The 18,548-nt window shown below is 51.7% G+C and overlaps 1 protein-coding gene across 2 annotated transcripts in view; it reads left to right on the top strand.

Annotated features, from left to right (window-relative positions):
- The window catches only part of Sh3bp4 (SH3 domain binding protein 4), an 80,196-nt gene that overhangs the window by 29,119 nt on the left and 32,529 nt on the right, over positions 1-18,548 (top strand). For both annotated transcript variants that reach the window (XM_052750473.1, XM_052750474.1), the window contains exon 2: positions 1,923-2,001. The gene's annotated coding sequence lies outside the window, so the exon portion shown is untranslated. The remainder of the gene's footprint in view (positions 1-1,922; positions 2,002-18,548) is intronic.

Genomic DNA, 18,548 nt, shown 5'->3' with positions numbered 1-18,548 from the left:
CCTCAGGGGTCACTGTAGGGGGGCTGCCCCTGGCCCCGCCCCAGCCCTGGTGGCTACTGGAGGCCTTTGGCCATTGCCGTCATCACGTCCATCTGTTGTAATGGTCGCAGGGCCTCTCCCTATTTTCCATTTTAGCAAATCACCTGCTTTTACTGGATTTGAGCCTTAATCTCATTTTACCTCCTTAGAGGTTCTCCCTCCAGATGAAGTCATATTCTGAGATACTGCGGCCTATGAATTTGGTGGGGAGGTCATCTAAGAACGTTGGAAACAGAGGGACTTGCTAAGCGTCCTGGAATGGGGTGTGGACAGTCTGTCTCTCTGTAGTTTACTGTTTGAAATTGGTGGGATGGTGGACATGAGTCTTTACCCAGCTTTCTAGCACTCAGGTAGGGTCAAGCTGTGAGATTTCATGTCCTCCAGGACCATGAGAGATGACCAGGGTGGCCGGACACCCTCTTGTTCAGCAGCTTGAGAAAATACTGGTCCTTTGAGACTGCTGAAAACAAGGTAATGTTGTCCTCTCTGCACTGGATTTATAGGGAGTTCCCCAGATTCTTCCCGGGGATGACAATGGTGTTTCTTGAGTCTACTGGAGATGTAGAATCTTCTGGACTTTATGATGACTCCATCCACTCAGTATGGTTATCCTTGAGTCATGACTACTGATGGGCCCTTGTAGAGACCTTGGGTTTCCAGAGAGTTAGAGCAGGAAGATGGACAGGGGTCATCTGGTCCTGTCAGATGGGCGTCCAGCATAGCCACCTCTCCCTCCCGTTCCTCAGCACCGCAGTGGCAGGTGGCTAGTGGGGTACTCTGAGTCAGCCTGGTTTTGCTGTGCTTGGGGTCTTTCCCCTTTTGACATGATCTTCCTGATTGTGGAGTCCTGTAAGAGCTCTGACAGAGTTTGCCCAGTTCTGAGGACTTGTTTGACCTAAGAACAGTATGGCTGGCCGTTCTCCAGCAAGCCTGATGGCTGGACTGTGGTGCCTGCTCCGGGGCCTGCATGGCCCTCCCCGTTGGTCTCCTTTAGGATTGCGGTCTCTCTTGTTTATGAACACGTCTTCTTACACTGTCCTTTTTGAGTGATATTTTTCTGGTGCCCGTCATGTCAAACACTGCCTCTGTGTTTACACGGCCCATCTGTTTTCGCGCATGGCATTTTTCTGGGGTGCTTTAGCTTTCCTCTGCTTCCTACCTTTTGGTACATGTGAGGTTTGTATTTCTGTTGAAGCCCTCATGGGTGAGGTCTGTGCTCTGAAATCTCAGCATGCGCCCTGGCTACATAGGGAAGGGTTGTATGTCACATAGATGTGGGTCAGGGACACAGATGCTAGTCCGTGAAGGTATGGGGCATGGATATGAGTCTGTGTGCATGAGCACTGTTGCAGATGGAGTAGCTTTTGAAGTAGGAAGGTGTCCAGAATGGACTCCTCTCTTCCTGCCCTGCCCAGGACTGCATTCCTATAAATGCCCACAGCAGTACAACCACCTCCTCAGTTCTCGAACGTTGGCCTGGGGTGGATGGCTCCAGGGACTCGAGCCTTTAGCCCCACTACGTCTTACCTGGTGGTCAAGTCTAATCTTGCTGGTGGTCATTCTGTGGCTGTCTCACTGTGTCACCAAGATGGCCCCTCCTCTCCACTATGTCAGGAGGGACCACACGGCTCCATTGGGTTGGAATCTGCCTGGGTTTGGCTGCTGATAATAGCCAGTGGCTAGAGCAGAAGCAAGGGCAGGCTAGCCCAGAGGCAGGCTAGCCCAGAGGGGGCTGCTGTGATCCTTCCATCAGGGCAGCTCTGGAAGGCCCACAGTGAAGGATCTGCCGTCTAAGTGTCTATCTCCCCATTCCACCCCTGCAAAGACCCTTACAACAGAGCCCACCCTCAGAATCTTCTCACACAGCCCTTTCTGTCTTGCAGGGCATCCCTCTTCTCGGGAATGGAAGGTCAGGTCTCGGAGTTCCTCCTCTGACATCAGGAGGCCGACATCCCCCAGCAGGTAAGCAGGCCCTGGATGAAGTTGCTACCTTTCTCCCGCTGCCCAGCAGCAGCATTTGGTGCCTGAGATGCCCAGACCAGTGAGTGTATGTCAGGGGTAGAGAGGAGGGAAGGCTCCCAGCACACAAAGCCTCACCAGAGCAGGGAGCAATAACTTCCAGAAGTTACCGTCAGCTCACAGTGTGACCAGCTGGGAAAGGTCAGGTGTCTGAAGCTGGCACCTGTGTGTTTCCAGGATGGCCACGTTCCCGTTTACTTTCTGTGAATTCCCATTCATGTCCTGTGGACAGACCGGTGGAGCAGCTTATTCCCTGGTGACAGCAGAGGGCAGGGCCAGTCGCCTGTCCTGGGTTTTGCACAAAGGAGCCGTTATTCTGACATGTGTTTCCCAAGCCCAGTGCTGAGCAGTTGGTTCCATTGGCCCTCAGGTAATAGATGACCCCTCCACCCCCTTTCCAGGGGTGTCAGGAGGAAGAGGATTAGTGGGTGCTTGGATTAGTTCCTGTTTGTTCGAATCTTTCCCTTCTGGCTCTCAGTAGGACCGCTGTCCCCAGTAAAGTCAGTGGGGAGGAATTTCCATATGATACAGAGGTACCTTGTGTCTTTCCTTGCCCAGTGGGAAACATTGGCTACCACTGAGCACAAGACTGCTGCTCTGAAGGCTGAAAAGGGAGTTTGAGGAACAGCTGCTGGGTCATGTCATCTTCCATTCTGGAGCATGTATGGGTTTAAATAAAGCCTGCCGCTGACCACAGGGGTTGGTAGGGGGTTCTCTTTAAATCCACAGTGCCTTCTGTAATGAAGCCAAGTAAGCTGCTGGTTTTTTTTTTCTGTGTCTCTCCCCATCATTTTTGTCTTATCTCTGTTCAAGTCCGCAAGTGCACTAGAGTAGGGAGAATGCCTGGGCGTCCTGGGATACCACAAAGCATGCAGGCGCCGTCAGTCCCGGGGTCAGTGTTCAGGCTCCTGAGGCCTGAGGTTTTAATGCCCAGGAAGTGGCCGGCAGAAAGACTTTTCCTTATAAGTGCAGCTCCTTGCCCTGTAGGCGTTGATCTGTTTGGGTTGTGGAAACAAGCTGAGAGCCATCCACATTCCTCACGTTCTTTTGGCCTGGCATTGGCCAGAGGGGGGCCAGGGCTTGAAATTACTATCAGTCGCTGCCCGTGATTCTCTGTGGATGAACTTTGGGGATTCCAGAGGGTTGTGCAGCAGGAAATGGGGGAGGGGGCTGCTTCTCTCCTCCTCCACCTCAGACTTACTGGTCTTGGCTATGGGGAAGAGCTTGGCTGAGCAGGCCCCATCCTGATCTATATTAAAGGAGACTAAAGAGACTGCTCTTTGGTCGCCTTGTGAGAGGCCAACACCATAGCACCCAGCCCTGCCCTGGGTGGCATTTGTATGGTTTGCTTTTTCTGGCACTCTGCCAGATTCACTGGGTCAGTGAGATGTCAGGGAAGAGGAAATAGGAGGAGAGGTGCCCTAGGGTGGCTTTGCCATCTCAAATGAGCCACCGGGGACTTGGTGTCTCCCACCTGAGAACTCAGTGAGTTGAGGTAGGCTCTGTTTGCTCACCCTAAGGTCATCCATCTTTGGGTGAAGTTCAGGGACTAGATGCCAGTTGTCACATCACTCAAAGAACCCAGCACCCGGTGGCTGTGATACCTTGGGGTCAGTTCCCGTGATTTTTTTTTTCCAGGAAAACAAATGTCCCACGTTCTTGGTCTTTAAATTCACAACTTGATCAGCCTGGAGGTCGCTGTGATAGAGCTTCCCAGGATTTCTATGTCCAGAGCTCTGCTGGTGGCCATTTCTGTGGTTTGCTTGGAGCACCTAAAATACAGTTTCAAAAGCTTAGCCTGGAAATACTATGCCCTATTCCCATGCATGGACCGTGTGAGGGTGCGCAGGGGTCTGGTCATCTTTGAGACCAGTGTGACTGGCCCATGTACCTGTGATACGGTGTAGGGGTCTTGCTTGGTAAGTGCTCTACCAGTTAAAGAATTAAAAGGCAGGAAAAATCTTGAGCACCACAAGTTGCATGGGAGAAATCTCAAGCACCGCAAACAGGAGCAGACAGAATCAGCAGTTGAAAGGCATTTGTTGAGGGTTTGAACACACCCAGACACACAGGGAAGAGGGCCCTCTGCAAAGCGTAGGCAAAGGTGGGTCTTTTTAGGGCTGTTTTTTTTTTTTTAAGTCTTTGAAGTTTTTCCTCCCCTGATTTCGAGTTAGTCAGTTTGAAGAAAGCTAGCATGGTTTATGGGCCCACAGCTGTTGTGTAACATGTCCTGATCCAGCCTTGGACTTGTTGAGCCAGACCTTCAGCAGGGGGCCCAGGGAGATGAAAGCCCCCCCAGGCCTTTGTTTTAAGCTGCCAGGCCCTTGTCTCATGTCAGGAGGGTGAGGAAGAAGCCAGAGATACACCACCTTTATTACCTGCCATGGTCCCTCCCCCTGTCTGTCCACCAGGGCATCTGTTGGACTCCTAGTCTCTCACCTAAGACAGTTAAGAGTGCAGCCCAGCAGCTAAGTCGGGAGCCCGAGGTCGCAGCGGGGAGCCTGAGCTCTTTGTCCTGAGTGTCCTGCCCCCAGGCTCCAAGCCTGAGTGGGCTCGAGCACACAGCAGCGTCCATGGTCACCAACTCTTCTCACGTCTTAGGCCCCAGGAGCACTCTGTAGCCTCTGAGAGGACCTCATTCAGATTTAGCCCAGAGGCTTATTATGGGATAGCAAAGCCAAGGCCTAGAATTCCACCAGGTTTGTGTGCCCTCAAATCCACCTCCTGCCGACTCATTCCTTAGCTGGCACCTGGGAGGTATGAGCCATTGGGCATGTGCCATATCCCCGATCCCTTCACTGACCTCTAGGGAGAACCACAAATATGAGCCGCAAAGTAGAAATTAATAGGCAAACTTCATGTTAGGATGATAAGTTTCTTTAAAAATCAAATATACAATTAAGAAATTAAATGGTCTAAAAGGAAGGGTCTATCAATCTGTGGTGGTGGTGAGACATTTTCTTTAGGGGGCCAGGTGAAGCCATTCTGTGCAGCTACCGCCTGCCTGGATATTGTAGAGTGTCACTAACACATTTTGACTGTGTTACCTTAGAACTCGAATAACCTGAGAGGCCATCATCCTGGGGTGCCACTGGAAGGCGACAGAACCGTTAGGAGGTGTGGCTTTATGGGAGGAAGTTATAGGCCCACTATTGAGCGGTGAATTAGGATCAAGTCACACATAGGACCCCAGACACTGGCTTGCAGACTGAGTCATAGTAACTAATGCCCACAGCCTGACTAGCCTGGAACCCCTGCTGGCTAGGAGACATTCAAGTGCTGAGTCTCTCCCTGGGTGCCTGTGGGCCTGCCTGTCTGGGGTCATGTGTGATCTCATAGTTTCTGGCCAGTGATTAAGGAGGCTCATGGCCCACAGTGGCTACAGGAGGCTGTTCTTGGCATCTTCCAAAACCTCTGCCTTGAAATAGCCATGAAGTCTGTGCATCTTCATTCAAGAAAGGGCTTCAGCTGAAGGTGGGCAAGTTCAGCAGCAATGAAAGGGACCTGGGAAGCCAGGACAGAGAAAGGAGCCTGAACCTGATCATGGTTTTTAAGCGGCTCCTAATGGCCTCTTTATCTTCCTTCAAGCGGTGTGGCCCTGGGGACAGGTAAGACATTCTCATCATACTTGAGGCTTTGGGAGGGCGGGGGCAGGTTGTAAGGGAATTCCAGTGTTGTTTATATTGAGGGCTTTGGAATGTCTTGATGAAATACACTTGGCTTTGGAAGACCCTTCCAGTCCAGTCAGAAAAGCTCACTCACTCCCCAGCCCCGTGCCTCAAGTCCCCTCTAGCAGACTGACATTTGGGAAAAGCACATGGACAATATGCACAGCTCCCCTGGTAGTCACAGGGATGGGGAATGAGACCCAGGATCCCCTCAGGCTATCCAGTCCTGTACCTCAGTACCATATTTACTATATAACCTACCCACATCTGCCTACGTACTCCGCTGCAGCCGTGTGTGGCTCTTAGTACCTGATGCAGGCTGATGCTGTCTAGTTTACACAGTGTATTCTTGAGGGAGCAACAGTGAAGACAGACTCTGTACATGTTTGGTGCAGACATGATTTATAGAAGGATTTATTTTACTTTGAATTATATGTGTGTGTAGGTAGATACAAATGTGAGTGCCTTTGGAATCCAGAAGAGGATGCTGAGTTCCCCTGGAGCTGCAGCTGTAAGAGGTTATGAGCCATCTGGCCTGTGTGTTGGGAACTGAACTCAGGTTTTATGGGCTCCTAACCACTCTCTAGCCCCTGACATACTTTTAAAATATTTCGTTTGTCCTTTGAGAACTGCATGCGTGTGTATAGTGTATTTTGATCACATCTACTCCTTCCAGGTCCTCTTGGACCACCACTACTGTTGGTTATGCCGCCGAGCTGCCCCTCGTGGCTGGTCACCGCCCGCGGCGGCCATGCCCGCGGAGGAGCGTGCTGATTGAAAGAATCTTAGCCATGGTTACCTTTTTAGAGCTTTATTTGGGGGGGGGGGGGGGGAGACAGAGAAAGACAGAGAGAGAGGGAGAGAGAGAGAGAGACAAGGGGGGGAAGGGAGAGAGGGGGACCGAAGGGGGGAAGGAGCGCAAAGGAGAGGGGACAGAGAGAGCCCACAGAGGGCTCAACCACTTTTTAGGCTGGGAAGCCGGCGAAGGCTGATGACGTAATTAAAGGACGTAAATAAGGACCAAAACCTTACAACTACCACATCTTCTTTTGAACGTCAAGTCCTCTTCTTTTTTTTTATAACCTACTGAGCCCAGTCAGTGCTGCCTATAAACGCGTGAGTGTGAGGCCAGCCCCTGGGGCACGTCCAGCCTGTCAGTAGAGGTAACCGTAACTTCTGTGAACTGCTGGGTACACTGAGTGGTTTTGCAGCGTTTCACGGTACCCCACTCCATTCCCCTGCTCATACATTATTTCTGCCCCTCTCGTACGTGCTGTTCCCAGACCTTGGGGAAGACTGATCGAAATGGGTGTTTCTCATAGCCAGTTACTCTCAGCACATTGACCAGTTATGAGTCTCTGAATTAACCTCTGCCCCAGACATTATTTTTTGTCTAAATATTTTTATCTGTGGTTGTTTGGATTCATGGATGCAGGAGCTCTGGTAAGAAAGACAGACTGTATTTATTTGCGTAGATAGTGCCTCACATAGTCCAGGTTAGCCCTGAACTGGCTGTGTAGCCAAGGATGACTTCGAACTCCCCATTCTCCTGCCTCTACCTTCGGCATGCTGTGTTTATAGTCATGCGCACCACCACGACGGGTTTATGCAGAACTGGGGGTCCGTGATTGAACCCAGGGCTTTGTGCATGCTAGACAAACACACCACCAGCTGAGCTCATACTCAGCCCTGTATCTCATTCTTGAGTTCTTAAAATTATTGATGTAAAGAGTTTATGATTGATCTTCTCAAAGCTAGGTGTGATGGCACGTACCTATGATCTCAGCACTGAGTAGACTGAGGCAGGAGGATCACTATAAATTCAGGCCAGGGACGGTTACATAGTAAGACTCCGTCTCAAAAACAGAACAAAACAAACTATCCTCTAAGCACAGGCATTTTTTGGTTCTAGCCACAATAGTATTTGCATAAATTAGTATGGATTTACGTAGATTAATTTAGCATTTGCATAGACTAGTTTCTGAGAACATTTGTTTCCCCATTAGTAAACACGAAGCCAGGGTCTCAGAAGATTCTCAAGGACTTCAGGGGGATTGAATGTGCTCAGACTTGATGGAGAAGAAAGGGACTAGGCAATTGGTAAGATCCAGAGTCTTAACACAGCAGGGCCTGGGCACCAGACCTTGAGAAGTGAGGTTGCCCTTCAGGAATTGCAGAATCCTATGTCCACCCTTGCCTGTGCATCCTGCCTGTCCCCAGGTCTCTCTTCTCACTCAAGGAACGCCTGACCCAGGGATGGCCGCCAGCCCTTGCACAGCAATTCTTTGTGGGACGTGGCCCTGGCCACTGGGGATTTCTCAGTTCCCTGAGGAAGCTGCGGAGGCTTATAAGTAAGGGACAAACTTGGGCCTTTGGCCCCTGCAGTGTGGTCTGCTGTCCTGGTGTGCGGCCCCCAGTTGTGACTGGCATTTTCCCTTGGGCAGAGGCAGGTCCTGGAGCCCGCTGTGAGATGTGCTGAAAAGGCCACAGAGCCACGCTGCACTTGGCAGTAGAAGGAGCAGAGATTTGACAATTGGTGGCTTGTCCAGAGTCTCACTGAGGGGTCACCTCTCCTGTCCCTGTCCAGTGCCCTGCCAGTGTTGCCAGCAGCCCTGGATTGTACACTCAGTGAACACACCTTGGGTCTCTTCCTTCTCCCTTGACATTGCCCACACTCTGTCCACACAGAGAACATGTGGTGTGCCCTGGGCTCAGGACCCCCTAGGGTGGTTCACGGAGGGTTCGAAACATTGCTGTTCCTGCACACCTTCCCAGGCACAGTGATTTCCTACACACCTTTACAAGATTCTTTTTTAAAAAAAAAACTGTTTAAACTTGTATTTTATTATTTGTGTGTGTGTGGCTGTTTTGCCTGCATGTAAGTGCAGAACCCTGTGGCCAAATGAGGATGTCAAACAGATCTCCTTGGACTGGAGGAGTTACAGATGGTTGTGAGCTGCCGTGTGACGCTGGAAACTAACCCTGGGTCCTCTGGAAGAGCAGCCAGTGCTCTTAGCTACTGAGCCATCTCTCCAGCCCCCTTTACCAGATTCCTGAAGGATTGGCTGTATAAGTAGCTAAAAGCCTGGTCTTGGAAGGAGGCCTCCCAGGCAGGACTATGGAGCTTAGCTGAGCATGAATGATCCAGTCCCCTCGAAGGGATTGAATGTCTCCCAGAAGCCACCGACAGAAGCCCTCACCAAGCTTGTGTCCTTGATGGATTTTATTTCTTTGGCATTTTAAAGCGCACATGTTAATTTGCTCACTTTTGGAACCACCTGCCTTGAATCCCTGTGGAGAGCTGTTGAACTTGGTTGTACTCGAATGTGGAGGTGCTTGCCAGTGATGAATGCAGATCCAGGGAGCAGGTCCGGGAGCAGCTGCTTACCAGAAGGTGGCTCCTGGACAGGTGACAGGCAGAGGTTCCTGTCCTCTGAGCTGACTGAGCTCTTAGTGCTGAGGTGGTGGAGTGTCATTTGAGGAGTTGTGAGGGGACTTGCCAAGGAGGTGAGGTTTAAGTGATGCTCTCTACAGACTTGGCAAGCGGAACGTGGAAAGTCAGCCTGGGTTTTGTTCAGGGTTGGGAAACTCCTCTGCCGTTGGGTTATCATTAAGCTTGCCACTGTGCTTTCCAATAGATTATCTCCCTTGATCTTCTCAAGGCCGGGTGGCTTGGGCCTAGCATTCATTCAAACTGCATTTCACATAGGAGGAACTTGTTCCTTCAGGTTGAACAGCAAGCAGTTAAACCAAGGTCAGCGACTGGGAGAGATCCATCCAGACTGAGTCATCAGAGCTCAGCACCATTACCCAGGATCCCCCAAATATCCATGAGCTCAGATGTTACAAAGCCAAAGAAGGTTCTAGAATGGTCCAGCACAAGAAGAAATTGTCTGCCAATAGCAGAATGTAGAGAGGGTGTGCATGAGCCTCTGACCTTGGTGGGATGCTGAGCACCTCACTCCTGCGTGTCTTTGATCCTTGATCTCAGAAGAGCTTGGCATCCTCTGCAGGGCAATCTGCATACAAGTCACTGTGGAGTCCTTGACCCAACCTAGGCGCTAAGTTTCGGTGGATTGATTAACTTAGCCTTACTCCAGATAACACCTGGAAATTCTTCAGGTACTACACATGAGTGGGCTTCAAATTGAGCACCCCAAGGGTCTTTTGAACACCCACCTCCCTCTGGACAGCCCGGGGCTGCCCCGTGGGCTTGCTCTATCCTCAGTAGTGGTCCAGGAAGCACCCAGGGGCCAAGGATAGCTGACTAGCATAACTGTGCTCTGGCTGGGACCTTCAGAGCCTAGGATTCTAGGGGCTCAGGCCATAGAGGTCAGAGTATTACTTGATGGACGGGGCAGAATCCCCACTGAGCAGCTGGGTGTGTGGAACATGCCGTCTTTATCTGCTGAGAAAGACCCCTCCCCTCCAACCCCACTTCCCACAACTATTTCATGAGGACCTTTCTCCTACCCACCGAGTGGTTCTGGGGGTCAAGCCTAGGTCTGAATTCAGATCTTGGCCTCCGACACTGAGTGGGCCCACTGACTTGCTCTGCCTTCGTTTGCTCCTCTCGGACAGGAGCGAGAAGCTCAGCTCAGAGCCCAGGTGAGATGAACCTCGAGTAAAAAGACATTGAACCCACAGTGGGGTAACAAGATGCCCGAGGCTGCCACTCTTAAATGTCTGTATCCAGGTGACTCTGGGCCAGATTCTGGTCCTTCTCTTAGCTGGGTCAGGGTTTGCTCAGTCTTTGAATTGGTTTTATAGGATCCTGGAAAGCAGGTGCAGAAACTGCGGGACTCTGCCTCTCTTCATAGTGTGTTGTTCCGGGGACACCACTAGACACTGTGGCTCCTAGTCAGTGTCTCTAACCAGTTGCTGCTTGCTGGGGACACCCTAGGGACACTTGCCTTGACCTCCCGCATCCAGCATTTTCTCTTTGTAGGACCTGTTAGGATTCGCCACTCCAGCTATATGACCGCACATGCGCAGTTCAGTAGCTGAGCAAGGGGTCTTACGTCATCAGTGCGCTGCGTGATTGCGCAGTTGTGTGCTGCACGGTCATGCAATCAGTGCATGCGTGGCATAGCTCCGTAAGCCCACCTGCGCATGTGCAGGGGAATCCTAAAAAAGCCGGACACAGACTCCTCCTTCCTCTTCTGCTTGTCCTCCTCCCCTCCCCCACCACTCTCCCTCTCCTGCACGTGTCTCTGCCCAGGCCTGGCCATGCTCTCTTCTGTCCTTCCCCCACCCCCACCCCCGCCATAAAGCTCTGTTACTGGGTTTTGTCATGCTTTGTGCCTAGTGACCTTTCTCGAATGGTAACCAGTGCAGTGTATTTTTTAAGACCAACAGGGCCCACCTCTGTATCTGGCCACAGGTTTTCTTTCTGCCCATCGGTGCCTCAATCCTGATCTCTCACGGCACACGCTTCTCAGTCCCGGCGACTTTTCAGACCTTGTGTGTGCCGCGTGGACAGACAGTCGCTAACCCATCACAGTCCTGGTGGCACTGCACCTCCTGAGAGTCACTTCGTTAACCATCTAAAAGGGATGGTCAGTGTAGTCACAGAGTAGCCACTGCCTCAGTTTCCCCCCAGCACGTTTTCCATGCACTCCTGAAGGGGATGCCGTAGGCGCTCGCCCTCTTCAGGACCCTGCTTGGTGTGCTGAGCCCATCTTACCACGTTTGTGTCAGGACTTCTCGGCTCTGTGATGTGTTTATCGGACTCACCCCACTGTAAGCTGTTAAAGGTGTATAGATTTAGAATGGTTCACCCCTGTTTTCGGCCTACACTGGGTGTTTCAGGACAGCCTAGGTCCAAGAACATGTGAGAATATGTTCTGCCACAGCCTGCAACTTTGGTGAGTGGATTGTTCCACTTAGCGTGACTGTTCGGGATTCAGTTATATTGCAGTGTGCGTGAACGTTCCATTTCTTTCCGCGGCTGTATAATAGAGTTGTTGGTCTGTTCATTCTCCCGCGGTCAGCGGTCGTTTTCAGCTAATGGCAGTGGCGAATGATGCGGAATAAGTTGTTTTCATTTTATTTTTGAAGAGCTGACTTCTCACGTCCAAGTTCTCTGAGAACATCCTTAGCCGCTGACCCCTGCGTCCTCCCCCAGGCCTGAGCCTAGTCTGTCCTGTGACCCACATGGGTCAGTCACACATCCTTCACCGTTGTCCTCAGTGTACTGTGTGCGTCACAGTAGTGTCCAGCAGCCATCTCCAACTGAGCCTCGGGGTGTCAGGACAACCTGAGACCAGGTGTGCCGTCAAGGCAAATCACACAGGAAGCTGCAGGAAAACAACTTCCTGGACATCCTTTGAGCTGTGACATCTGAGTCTATCCTGCTCTAGCTGTGGGCCCATTCGAGAAGACTTCCCAGGCTGCTCAGTGGGTAGAGGGAGTGAGGGAGGAAGGAATCATGGTGGCCTCCCTTCAGGCACACCAGGGGCTCCCCAGGTTTCTCTCCTGGGGGTCCCCGTCTCCTGTAGCTAATTCCCCTTCTCCCTGTCCCTTCCATCGCCCCCCTCCCACATCTCCTTCCACCCCACCCACAGCTTGTAAATCATTCCTTTCCTGTTGGGCCTCGATGATGGCTGTTCTTGTCCTTACTGGATAAAGTCCTTTAAGGTGGCACTGAGAGTCTGTCTGCCACCCTGGGCTCCTCAACAGGCCAGGCCAGCCTTCTGCCTAAGTGTTGAGGCTTCAGAGGTTGACACACACTTTCTTGCAGGGAGGAAGAAGAGAGGGTGAGTGTGTTATGAGGGGAAAGATGAGCCCATCTCTGGCACTAGTCGGCATGGGACATCTAGGACCTCCCGGCAGGGTCCTCTCATGCAGACATCCCACTTCTTCGCAGCGTCTATTGTCGGAATCCCACTGTCTGTCCACCCTGGGCTCCTGGCCGTAGAGGCGCCTCCAGTGACGGAGAAACAGACTTCAGCCTTTGCAGCTGTTTAGCTCTGGAACTCCCGGCTCCATGGCTAATCCTGGCTGCAGCCACCTGTCCTGGCCCCGTGCTAGGCCGGCTGGTCCACAGGAAAGCCGAATGTGGTGCTGTTTCTGTGCCCAGAGCACGTGCTGGCCCCAGCCTATCCTGTTTATATTTATGGTGCAAAAGAGAAAAAGGACTCCGGGACCAGATAGGTGGGGACAGATAGGTGGGGAGCCGCCTGGTGTCCTGCCTGACCTCCAGGGCACGTGCCTGTGTTCGGGAAACCTTAGGGCTGCTTGCTTCCCAACTGTGATCCAGCTCCCAGTGAGGAGACAGACTGGACCAGGATGGACATGGGTTTGGAACTCTTGAAGGCAGGCAGGAGAGGGAAGTCACCAAAGGCAGATGAGGGGTCCTCAGGAAGGGCGCTGGGGAGACACTTGTGAGATGAACTCTCGAAACAACAGCGAGAGGGAGCAGAGGGAGGCCACTGTATGGCTTGGAGGTCATTTGGGCCCCAGGAAGCGCACCGGGAAGATGTCCTTGAACCTCCAAATGTCTCCAGTTTCATGAGGCCTGAGGTGGACACTTGGTTCAGAAAGGCAGGAAAGAGGATGTTTGTGAGCCCGGAGGAAGGAGATTTCCAGTCAGTGTGCTAGACTGCAGGGCCGGGCCGGCCAGCCGGTGAGAGGGAGGCCTGCAGGAGCTGGCAAGCTTCCAGCTACCCCGAGGGCCCAAGGGGAGGGTCCAAAGGACCTGAGAGACCACACGATCCTAAAGCTAAGGACCGAGGAGCAGCTGGCAGGGGTGGAGCCACCTTTAAGTGTTGCTCCTTTGGGGACTGCATCTCTGCTGGACCCATTGCCGCCCCTGTTTGGGATAGCCCTGTTCCTCAGGCACTGTAAAGCTATAAAGAAACTGCCCTGCGCCCTCTAGCTCTGGGTCACCCTGGCCCTAGTCCCGGGAACCTCTCCCCTTGTTCCTTTCCATAAGAGCTGTAAGAAAACAAGTCAGGATTCCCAGAAGGCCCCAGGCCTGGCTGGGCCCATTGTCCCGGGAAAACCTGTCGGATAGGTTGTCCATTGCTTACCTCTGCAGGGTTCCAGCCTGTGGCAGAGGTTCCCCTGAAAAGCAGGCGGGTTCCCACCGGGATCGCTTGGTGCCTTGACTCTAAGGAGAGAAGATAAGGCAGGAAGATATCTGTCTGTTTACCAAGTGTCCTGTTAGCGCCCCTGTACCAACACAGCCCTGGGGTCCCAGTCCTGGTCACAACAAAGCCCTTCCTCCAGTGAGGTAGGGACTGTTGGAAGGAGCAGCTTGAATTTATCCTCCAGGACTGGAAGCCATCCGATTTGCATGAGATTTTCGTTCCCATAGCTGAGAGAGCTCAAGTCTTCACAACTGACCTTTTGCTGTGTTCGTTTAAATAGCAGTGATTCCTTTAGAATCCACTGATCTCTAGAGTGTTTTAAGACCTGAGCCTGCTTGTGGGGAGAGGGGAGGGGTGGACAGACGGACCCCTAGAGGGTTGGTTGCCTGGCCCTTCAACCACAATGGCCCTTCAGCCACACAACATGGAATGCTTCCGCGGGCTGCCCTTCCTGTGCAGACAGCCACCAGGCCAGGCTCCCTGCTCGCTATTGCTCAGCTTGGCCTGCTTCTGTGCGTATGGGGTGGGGGAGCGAGGTCCCAATAGTGGGTCCTGCAGTGGCTTATCCATGCCTCACTGAGGCTGCCAGACCTTGGCCAGGTGGCCTGGTTCTTCTGCACCCCCATTTCCTCATCTGTGGATGTGGAGTGAGTCTGTGGTATAGGGTGGCTGTGGTGTTTATGCATATTAGCACACAGAAGCATGTGGGGGAGAGTCCAATGCACACCCACCCTGCAGGTGGTTGCTCTAGCAGTTAGTTGTAGTTGGAGTGTGGATCAGTTGTAGGATGCTTGAGCTAGTAGTAAATGCAAGGTGCTAGGTTCTGTCTCTAGTTCTGGAAAAAAAATTACTTTCCTGTTTTATTCTAGTCTGTAGATCCAGTTGACCTCAGAGTAAATATTCTGGGAAAAAAAATTATACTGTGCTGAGTTTTAGCCTGGTCATTATTCCCTGAATAATATAACATAACAACATTTAAAGGGTACTAGAAGGTATGTATAGCTTGTATGTAAACATTACGTTCTTTTATATGCCCTTTTATATAGGGGCCTTGAGTGTCTGACAGGTCCTGAGACTGGTATCCTAGGATGCCAAGGGAAGACTTAAACCATGGCAGAAATGCATTCTCTCATAATCTGGTGCCTAGACATTTACATTGGAGATGTTGACAGGGTCGCCCTCCCTCTCAGGAATCCTGGGGAGCCTCTCTACCTCTGCCTCTTCCTGGCTTCTGGTGGCGGCAGGTGATGGCCCCCAGTGGCCTCCAGGGCTTGTGGCTGCATCCCTCCAATTCCTGTCTCCACCCTCACATTGCGATCCCCTTTCTCTCTCGGCATCTCAGCCTCTTTTTCTTAAAGGGGTGTCCATGAGTGGATGGAGGTTCCACCCTAACTCAGTATGCACTTGCCTGAATTTGACCAAGACATGATTCCAAGTAGGTTCACATGCACAGCCCACAGAGGAGGACTTGGACCTATTGGTGAGAGGCACATTGCAGCTTATGAGCGTGACTCTGCACTTATATTGTGGCTTCCACCAAGAGGGGAAAAGTCATGCCTTTGCTTTTCTCTGTGTGTCTGGTGGATGCCCAGTCCAGCTGCTGTGACTTCAGTGAGCCCCCGCTTCCGACAGCCTTTGTGTCTTTAGATCTGGAGCCTGTACCACACAGGAGCCGGTCAGCTGGGCACACAAGCACTCCTGATCTGAGGAGGTGTTAGGATCACCCACGGCCCCAGACTTGCATGTGCTGTTCGCTGGCTGATTGGTGCTGAGTCCCGGGTGCTATGGTGGATGCTAGAGACTGGAGAGCAGACATATCCTGCTGTGGCCAGAGAGACCTGGAATGAAATCAGCAGTTCCAATGAGGTTCACAGTAAAGCACAGGGCCGGGGGTAGGTGACCACAACCTCAGTGTCAACCCATAGCAGCTTGAAAGATGTTCCATGCACCCTGGCACTTTCCTCTCCGCTGCAGTGAGAGTGTCACGGGATGCTGACTGCTACTCAGAGCACCCTGGGGACAGCTGGCCAAGAGGAGATATGAATGGCCCTGGACCTTCTTGGACAGGTTCCCAGGGTTCCTCTTATATTCATCATTGGTCAGTGGTAGGCAATCCCGCTGAGCAGGCTCTGCATGCCCCGTGTAGAACACCGGGGATAACTAGCTATTCCATAAAGTGCCGTGAGGGGGAGTAGAGCCACCTGCTACTCCCTTCCTCATGATTGTTTCCTCACGCACTCATGTCTACCAAAAGACAGCCTGGGAGAGTCCACACCTCAGTGTGTGAGAGGAGATCATATCCCTGAGCATGGTGACGGGGGACCTCTTACCAGTTTCCTCCACCCCTCTGGCTCACTGGGATGTGTTCACATGCAAGTGGACTCCAACTCCCACATTTTCTTTTTCTTGCCAAGCCACCTCTCCACCTTAGTCCCCACTAGAGTCTGAGGAGGACCCTAGTGGTAATTTATATTCCACTGGCAGTAAGGTGAAGAAGCCGAGGACCATGCAAAAAGACCGTGCTGGCCTTGGAACAGAATGGACCCTGATGGGTCTAGACCATGATGCTGGGGGCCGGGCTGAGTGTGTAGAGTCTTGCCTTTTTCATAGAGTGGTGGTGACATAATCTGCTTATCACACAGGAGGCTTCAGAGACAACCAGACAAGAGGCGTATGTTTGTAGCCAGCTCCCCAGTTCTCTGGTCTCCCCGAATTTCTGTCTCTCAAACAGTGGTGAGATTCAGTTTATGCCAGGAGGCATATGTTAAGACCCTGAGTGTCCACTGTAGGGCATGACTAGCCAGGCTGGGAAGGGATGAGTTTTTCCTGGTCCGTGTGGCTTCTTCTCCAGCCTGTGCCATTGGTTCCTTTTGTGGGTCTGTCTGTGCATGCTCTGGTGCAGTACCTATGTGGGAGTCCCTTTACAGGGCTTTGTTGGTCATTGACTGTCCTGCTACAGCTGGCTGAGCCCTATAGAACTTCTGATAAAAGAATACTCTCTAGCTATTCCTGCAGGGTATGGGGGACCTCATTCTCTGGTCCTGTTACTCCCCCTTCCATCCTAATTTCTAGTAGAGTGGTATGTTCCTAATGAATCACAGCATGCAGCCAATATCTTCCCATAGCCATCCTCAGAGGCCCAGTTAACTTGCTTTTACCATCACATGCCTTCTGTGACTCTTGAGGTAACATAGCAAGATATTTTAAATCCCACTCCAAGCCTAGAAGTGTAATTACTGGATCCCTTCCCGTGTGAGACTCATCCCTCAAGAATGTGCCAAGCAGGACGAGGCAGTGGCTGGTGGTTTTGGAAAATACACTCAGAAAGTATGGGCAAGGAGAAGTTTTACTCTCCATGTGGGGGTTATGTGTCTGGGAGACTCTGCTGAATTAATCGTGACTGACGGAGAGGAGCTTGCTGGGGAGCAGGGCCACCCAGGGTCCCAGAAATGGAATATGGAATGTAGTTCTGCAGACAAATTCTAGTTTTTAGCCCCTGCGCAGGCTGTGCTGGCTCCCTGAACTGCACAGGGAATAGCCAGGCACAGGCTGCTTAACGAGGAAGGTGGTTCTGCAAAGTGTGACAACTTGTGTGAACGTTGTAGCGTGTGTGTCCATAAATTAGGCCATCTATATATAGGTAATATGTTTTTTCTTTCTTTTTTTAAAATTTTTTTAATATATGAGTGCTCTGCCTGCATGTACATCTGCATACCAGAAGAATGTACCAGATCTCATTACAGATGGTCGTGAGCCACCATGTGGTTGCTGGGAATTGAACTCAGGACCTCTGGAAGAGCAGTCAGTGCTCTTCACCACCAAGCCATCTCACCAGCCCTTAGGAGATCACTATCACATGTGCAGTCCTTCATTGACCCCAAAATGTTGCATGACGTGTGGTCATAGCACATGATGGCTTTCAACCAGTACGAGAGTGTTCTCTGAATCCAGAGTCCTCAGAAGTTCAAAGCCCGGTGCCAGCAAAGTTGGTTGCCTGGCAACTGAGGAAGAGAGCCTTCCCACATCTCCAGCTCTAGTATCGGGGCATCATTGGCACGCGGAGGGAGGTTTCCTGACTCAACTGGATTTTTTTTTCTCTTCCTCCTTGTGTGGTTCCACATCTGCCTCTTTTTTATAACCAAGGATTGGCCACCATACTGGATTAGGGCCACCCTAATGACATCGTCACTTGGTTCTCACAAGGAAGGCTGTACTAGGCCTCAGAACAATGGGCGCTTGCTAGCCTCTCCACACTTGCTCTGGAGTTTAGATTTTGGCCAGAGCTGCTGTTCGAGCTGTGCTTCTGTTAAATCTGAAGCCCTCTCAGCCCGTTCTTAAACATCCCAAGCAGCTAAGAAGAGGGCGGGCACACTGAGTATCTTTAAACCCTCAGTGCACACAGCCCGCCCTGGCAGAAAGGCCACAGGAGGTCACACTTAGAAAGTGACTAATGCTTTATGAAGTCAGTCTGCCTGTTTAATGAAAGCATCCAGAAACCCTAGTCAGTTTAAATCCTTTTTTTCAAACCACAGTGGGGCGAGGCCGTTGGGAGGTAGCAGGTACCCTGTAAAGCAGTCTACAGCACCCAGGAGTACCCTGTAAATCAGTCTGCAGCACCTGGGAGTACCCTGTAAAGCAGTCTACAGCACCTGGGGGTACCCTGTAAAGCATTCCACAGCACTTGGGCATGGGGGAAAGCAGAAAGCCCATCCATAGTCTTTGTCCTACT

This window comes from Peromyscus californicus, unplaced genomic scaffold (genome assembly GCF_007827085.1).
Source record: "Peromyscus californicus insignis strain IS unplaced genomic scaffold, ASM782708v3 Scaffold_21__1_contigs__length_65335640, whole genome shotgun sequence".
Classification (NCBI taxonomy): domain Eukaryota; kingdom Metazoa; phylum Chordata; class Mammalia; order Rodentia; family Cricetidae; genus Peromyscus; species Peromyscus californicus.
This window is presented reverse-complemented; position numbering and strand designations above follow the sequence as displayed.